The 7956-nt window shown below is 35.6% G+C and overlaps 1 pseudogene; it reads left to right on the top strand.

The window, feature by feature from the left end:
* The first annotated feature begins 347 nt into the window (after positions 1 to 347).
* The window catches only part of LOC100609813 (beta-glucuronidase-like), a 46898-nt pseudogene continuing 39289 nt past the window's right edge, over positions 348 to 7956 (top strand).

Here is a 7956-nt window from a genome sequence, read left to right as displayed (position 1 = left end):
CGTACATTATTTTAAAAGGAATATACAGTAAATTAAATATTAGATTGGATATTACTACACAAGTAAATACCTTTTATATGATACCTGAAGGCATTTACTTTCACTAGTATACTTAGTCTGTTTCTTCATATGTGAAGTAAGTTGGCTTAAGTGTAATAGATAGATCCAAATAAACATTCTGTTTTTGCAAAATTAAAGTTTGCTGTGCTGTTTTTACTGCACACAGACACACATAGATATGCATTTAGGTATACCGTTAGTAAAGATGATTGAATTTTCACCTTATTTGCAAGCATGGCCATGTTTCTTACTTTGCATGTCCTTCAGGCCTCATCAGAGCACAAAGTTCCAAGTGACTTCAAAGGGTTTTCTGTACTCGGAGCAGCTCTATGGGACATGGAAGATGAGAAATGAACCGACACCAGAGGTGCAATGAAAGGTAAAACTCATAGCATCACCACAGCTCTTAGGTAAGTGGCAGGCTAAATTACTGCATCTGGATATATGAATCTCATGGGTTCATGATGGAAAAGATGACAAGCATTTAAGGCCAAAAATAAATCTGAGTTTGTTCACTGGATGCGGGAAAAGTTTTCCTAACCAAATAATGTGGGTAACATTTCATTACTAGCATGGAAATATGTCCACTTTCATGTTTAGAGAAGGAAATAATAAATAAATGAATGATCAAACATAAAAGCAAAATACAGCATTCACAGTAGGCATCCAATATAACATGCTATTTAGATAAAAACAGTCCCTTCAAAGTCCAGTATGTTTTTAAAAGCCTGATATTTACAGTGGTATGATTTCTCGGGAAATTGAGAAATTAAATATATATCCAGCAACATACAGAAGAAACTCTATATATCCATTTGTACCAGCCTCTCTTCTCTCTGAAAGATTGGCCTTCGGAAAGTGAAGGAAGATTGGATTCAGACACTATGTCCTCTTACACAAATTGTTGCAATAACTTGTCATAAACAGGAAAATATAAAATTAAATGCAATGTTTATATACAGATAAATGTTAAAAAGAGCACAATATTACAAAATTAGGTGGTTTATATTTTAGGTAGATTGTATGTGTACTTGATAAAATATTATAAAATTTGCATTTTTGTTAACTTAATTCTTTGAATAATTGTGATTTGATATTAATCAACCTGAAATTTTTTTTCCAGGATTTAAGATGTGTATGCTCTCTTCGTTTAAGTATCAATTTAAGTATTTGCACTTGTGGACTTTCTCTTTATTTCTTTTTATTTTCATGACGATTCCCACCTTACAAATATCACTTTCAGGGTTCTTAGGGATCATATTATTATTATTTTACAATTTATTGAAAATGGCATGAGGTTAGATATCAGATTATTTTGGAAAGTTATTATAAACAAGAACATGTTTCCCTTTTTAGCTGAATGACAGGATATCTGTTTAACATGAATACTTAAAAGCAGCTTGAATTTCATTCTTCATGCTCATCATTTACAGTTTTCTATAGCAATATTATTTTTTCTGGAATGTGCCTTAGAATGCAGACAATAAAGGCTGGATGAGAGAAATGTTAGGCTAGGCTTAACAAAACACATTGCAATTATTGTTTCTTCAATTATGTCTAAAATGATTGCTTATAAAACAAAATTACATGATAATATTATCTTAAAACCAGCTATATTCAATAATTGTCTTCTCACTATATTTCTAATGTGTTAGCACTCATTCTATACAGTTTGTATTAATATATCTTATACTCTACCTCTATCCCTATTATCAGGCTTCACTTTAACTAGATACTTAGGATATTATCTTTACCTGGAAATGAAATTACGTGATTGGAGGAAGAGATTCCCTATAATTGGCAATAGGTTTCCTCCTCTAAAATGTTAGATCTTTTTTTTTTTCTACTTCCTTATTCTGGGATGTGGATGTGACCTCTTGGTACTGATTGAAATTTATAGTGTTGTATACCACTGTCAACTTTCCCAATGTCTGACAGCTTAACGGGGCCCCAGTTGCAGCCACTGCTGCCCACCTTGTTCTTCAGCTTCAGTTCTTGAAACAACCTTCTCACGGTTTCATGAGAGCATCCGCTTTTCACTGCATGGTATTTGACTCCAAGATTCACACCTGCAGTTCTGATATCTTTTATTTATGCTCTATTATTTCTGCTTGAATAACCTACTTTTACTAGAAATTTAGCCTATGAAACTTTGAAGATACAGGGCTAAAATCCACCTATGTGGCCCAAGTACCATATGTCTTGATAAGAGAAAGATTGTTTTAGATTCAAGACACTAAGATTGTTTTCAGTCTAGTCTTTATGAATTTGTTTTTCATATTAAAAATTAAAAAATCAAATGAAAAAATAAATGAGGAAAGAATAAAAAAAGAAAAAGAAGAAAACACAAGGAAGGAAGGGAGAAAGGGAGGGAGGGAGGGAGGGAGGGAGGGAGGGAGGAAGGAAGGAAGTACTAACTGAGGAGCCCACTGTGAGGACAAAGCATCAGCAGTGTCATTGCCAGCAACCTTGGCAGCAGTAGGAGTCAGGGATATTCCAATAGGCATCCATTTTTCAGGCATTGTTACCAGTCTTGGCACAGTCATTGACAACATTAGAGGTGTCATCAATACTTTCAAAACCTCTTTGTAGGAACAGCCCCTTCAGCAGACACTGATGGAAATTTCAGTGATTCCCTTCAGGGGACTTGATAATTTAAAAAGTTCAAAGTAACTAAAGAAAACGATAGATGTCATATGAATTATTCTTAAAAGTAGATTTTGGATCACATACAAAACATCCTCTAGGCACTTTCAAAACTGAAGGAAATTGATAAGCATGGTTGGAGATTCTGTAAAATGTGTAGGAATGGTGTAAAAATAATGCTATATTGTAACATTTATTGTGGCTCATTATTTACTTCTTATCCAGTGCACCTTACGATATGCAAGCCACCTGAAATTCTGACACTTAAATAGTCTGTTGTTCTTTATTTTCTTGCTGTGATGGTAAATGGATACTTAGCAGGATTTGGGATTTAATTTCTCCGGGAAGATGTGAACAAGTGTTTCAAATTGTTAAATTATTCATCCAAATTCCTCACAGTAGGTAATCTTTGCTTCATGCTGTAATGTTTAATATTAGGTATTTTTTCATAGTCTTAATGTAAAATTGCTTTCATTAATACAGATATTCCTTCATAATTTCCGGAAATCTATATGGCACTGTCATCCTTTTAGTATTCCAGGTTACAAATTTTAAAGTCATTTTATTTATTTTTATTTATTTATTTATTGAGACAAAGTCTCGCCCTGTAGCCCAGGCTGGAGTGCAGTGGCGCTATCTCGGCTCACCGCAACCTCCGCTTGCTGGGTTCAACTGATACTCCTGCCTCAGCTTCCTGAGTAGCTGGGATTACAGGCCCCTGCCACCATGCCCAGCTAATTTTTGTATTCTTAGTAGAGATGGGGTTTCACTACGTTGGCCAGGCTGGTCTTGAATTCCTGACCTTGTAATCTGTCTGCCTCGGCCTCCCAAAGTGCTGATATTACAGGCGTGAGCCACCGTGCCCAGCCTTAAAGTCATTTTTGACTACATATTATTGTCACTCTACATCTCACATGCATGAAAGTCAGTAATTAAAACATCTCAAATCACTAACATACAATTTTCCATCTAACTCTCACAAGTAGAACATGAATTGAGATGATTAATTATTTCCATTTCTGGATCATAATAATAGCTTCTTAAGAGTTTCTTTAACTCAATTTTTTGCCTTTTTAATTATCTGTCCATATTACTGCTAGATTGATCTTCTCAAAACTAATTTTGTCTTGACATATAATAGGAGAAAAATAATTTATCTGTTCAAAAGCTTATAATATCTTTATGTTGCCTATCATATTAAATTTAAATTCATGTCTGATTTGTGTAATTTTTTAAATAATCTGGTTCTAGATTATTTTTCTCAATTTAGTCCATTATTTAATCAGGAAGTCTTTCAGTGATTTAGTGAGTATAAACTATTAATTTGGTAAGTTCTACCTTTCCAACGAGAATGTGAACTTATTGATGGCAAGGATAATGTCTAATTTTTTCACAGAACTTATAGTAATTTCAAAAATGTAGTTTTTAAAATGATCACAGATTTATAAATGAACTTTGAAAAATTAAAGTCATTTCAAATGTTGCCGAAATATTTATTTCAAATAAACTAAAGTAATGTGAAATAAAAAAGATGAAAGCAAAATATTCGTATGGTTCAAGAATTGGTATTATGTCATTCATATTTTAATGTTCTTTGTTCATAGATGAAAAATTAGCTCACCATGTTTCCTAAAAGACAAAATGCTTTTCTATCATAAGTTGTTTACAGGCTTGATTTCAAACCTCTGTCCATTGTCTTTATATGAAAACTGCTTTGTATATTTCAGAATAGTTGTGGAAATTCCAATGCACAGCTTACACCTTCTTTGATAATTGCCTACTGCATTGTCATGCGTGTCTGGAATTGGTTCCTACTGGTGAGTTTGTGGTTTTGCTATTTCAAGAATGAAGCTGCAGACGCAGACCTTCGCGGTGAGAGTTACAGCTCTTAAAGATGGCACAGACCCAAAAAGTGAGTGGTAGCAAGGTTTATTGTGAAGAGCAAAAGGACAAAGCTTCCACAGTGTGGAAGGGGACCTGAGTGGGTTTCCACTGCTGGCTGGGGTGGCCAGATTTTATTCCCTTATTGTCCCCTCCCATGTTCTGCTTCTGTCCTATCAGAGTGCCCATTTTTCAATTTTCCCCGCGATCAGCTACTTTTAGAATCCTGCTGATTGGTGCATTTTACAGAGTGCTGATTGGTGCATTTTACAATCCTCTTGTAAGACAGGAAAGTTCCCCAAGTCCCCACTCGACCCAGGAAGTCCAGCTGGCCTCACCTCTCAATTGCATATGTCAAGCTCCCTTAAAAGGGGAATCCATTTAGAATTTAATTGAACTTAAATAGTGTTAGTATTGTTTTATTTATAACATATCTTCTTCAATCTACTTTTCAAAATACATTTTTTATAATGAAAAAACCAACTTCTGCTCACCTAAAAATAACATTATGTTTCATTTCTCACTGTCACAGCTTTTGAAGTATGCTCTCAGATTTTTAGTTTATGTTTTGTATTGTGTAGGGAAATGCATTTATTCAGTCAGACATTAAAAACTTTAAACTTAATCCTATTAATCACTCATTGCGAAGGTCTGCGGCTTCATTCATGAAGTCAGCTAGACCACGAACCCACCAGCAGTAACCAATTCTGGACATATCTTGGGGGCTCATCCGGGATATCGCTATGCAGTGAGTGCCATTGGACCCCTTTCACTTGCTCTTCTGTCCTGTTTTTCCTAGTAAGTCCTATTAAGACTTAATCACCTCTATATAGGCCTAATATGTTATTAAATCCATTGCTTTTAACCTATTGAGACTATTTGTTTCTTTTCTCCATTGTGCACTCAAGTAAATGCTATTTTATTGACATTTTATACTTAACATGTTGGAGATCAGGTTTATTACTTTTACCCAGCAAATTTTTCATTTCTCCAACACCTGGAAGTTCTCAGTCATACTGAAGCAGCCTTGTTGTCTGGGGTAAATACCAGGGTTCTTGGTCTCATGGCCAAGGAAATCAAGATCATGGACACACACACACACGTAGAGTGAGATTGGAGCAGGAGCTTAATAGGCAAAAGGAAAGAACAGCTCTCTGTCACAGGGAGGGGTCCTGAGCGGGTTTCCAAGTTGTAGTAAAAAGTCAGGGATTTTATAAATGGGCTAGTGAGGAGGGGTGTCTTATCTTCCTAAGGCCTGAAGATTTAGTTGGAATCAGGTGTGCTATCTGCATAGAGCAGAGTTTTCTATCAGCTCTCACCCAATTCCTTGATTACATAGGTAGACTCTTAGTTTTTGCTGCTCTGTTTTGCTTATCTGGGAGGGAGAGTTTCTGTGTCTGTTCCAGACATCTTCTCGTCTTCTTGCACAGCTGCAGGGATCCTCCCCTGCCCCCCTGCTTTTAGCTTCCTTATCTTAGTGTGCTTAAAGGGAAAGGAATGTGGTTATTAAGGCCCATTGTTTTTACTAGGGCCCATTTTATGAATGTGAAATTTGGTGATTACCGAGGAGACTCCCCCACCTCTTTCTGTGCCCAAGTTGTTTATCTGTGTTTTTACAGCCTTTCAGGTTGTTCTTTGTTAGAAGAGAAATGATTTCTTTGAACTTCACAAGGTTAGAAAGGGAGCCATTTCTGAGCTGCTTTTTGTTAGAAGGAAAGTATTCTGCCGGGGACTCTCTTTACTCTGTCTACCCAAATAATTTATTTTTATCTCCTATAACAAACACCCCCCTCAGGAATGAAATTCCTAACTGCTGTTAGGTGGAATTGGGCGACAACTTAAACTCTGGCTACTTCCTGCTGGAGAGGGGCGTGGTATGGGAATAGCAGCTAGGGCTCCTCCTGGGTCAATTTAAGGGTACGCAGTAGAAGGTCAGTTTAATTTTCAGCTCCTTTTGCCACACCATTTAAAGCTTGATGGTTTCTAGGTGAGAAGAAGTAAACTTTACAAGGAGGTTTAGAATATAGGGTTAAAATATGAGTATTAAGACTACCATTATTAGTGGGGGCACTATAGGCCATAACCATGACAACAGAGTTTGTTTGATACCTGTAAGCCATTTAGATGTGTTGTGCTGTTTTAAGTGAGTGTATGGGGGTAGGCTTTTTAAAACTTTCTTGATCTTACTTTCCCAAAAAAAGAAAACCTTGGGGTTATAGGCTACCTAGCAAGATTTATAGGATAATTGCCCAGCTAGAACATTGTTTGAGATTTTTACATTACCTATCACTTTCTGTTTTATTTGAGCCACAGCTGGAGATGTGGTTGGATTACAAGAATTAGCATGGTTAGTTTAAAACGTAGACAAGAATTTAAAAATGACTAATGAGACTTGAATCCAATGATAGATGTATGATAAATTTTGAAATATAATTTCTGTCTCTCTAGTCCTCATTTTGTTAAAAAACAACTTATGATAGGACTTAGCTGTTTGCAAAGTAAACTTTAGTTGTATACTTGGCCTGATTATTTGCATAAAATGAAGCAAGAATAATCACCTCTATATAGGCCTTTTTGATTGGCTTTGATGGAATTCTCTGTTCCACAAGGAATTTCAGATTGGACTTTTTAAAACCAAGCCCAGCCATGGGTTTGTATCTACAAATAACTGTGAGTTGGGTAAACTTTTTTCTTCCTGAGATTTTAGAAGCATGGAGTTCCTAGGTCTGTTAGAAAGTGACATTTTTTTTGCTCACCACAGGTCAGTAATATTGTACAGAGACTGTGTAGACAGGTAGGAGGCCAGTTTTCTTAAGGGGGTTTTATTGGCTTTGCAAATCAAGCTTGATTCCTTAAAGGGAAGCACACCCTTCCACTCAAAGCCTCCACAGAACAGTTTCTCCAGTTGTATCTTGTTGCAAAAGAAAACGGATACTTGTTGTACTGATGCGAACACCTATATTGTTGTAATTCAAGAATACTTACAACTAGTTTCCAAATTCTAGAGGAACTAGGCACAGAGAAACAAACACGTTTTAAATATTGTTCACAGGAGTATAACTTGTTTAGTTGTTAAAAGCCTTTAAGAAAGTTTCCTTGACTTTGAAAAACAAAATAATAATCAGCAATGTTCCAAGCATAAATTAAGAATATTGCTTTAATTTTCTATTAGTTCATTCCATTCTGTTAACTCTTGTTCTGCTTGATATTCCTAAACATTTTAGCTTTTTATGAGTCCTGTACATTTTTCTGTTATCAGAAACCTGCATTGAAGAGCACCTGTTAAAGTTCCACAGCTTGATTATAAACCATCTTTTGAAGACAATTAAAACAAGACAAATGTCTATAAATGACAAAATGTTCAGGGTG

Source organism: Pan troglodytes, chromosome 4, assembly GCF_028858775.2.
Source record: "Pan troglodytes isolate AG18354 chromosome 4, NHGRI_mPanTro3-v2.0_pri, whole genome shotgun sequence".
Classification (NCBI taxonomy): Eukaryota; Metazoa; Chordata; class Mammalia; order Primates; family Hominidae; genus Pan; species Pan troglodytes.
This window is presented reverse-complemented; position numbering and strand designations above follow the sequence as displayed.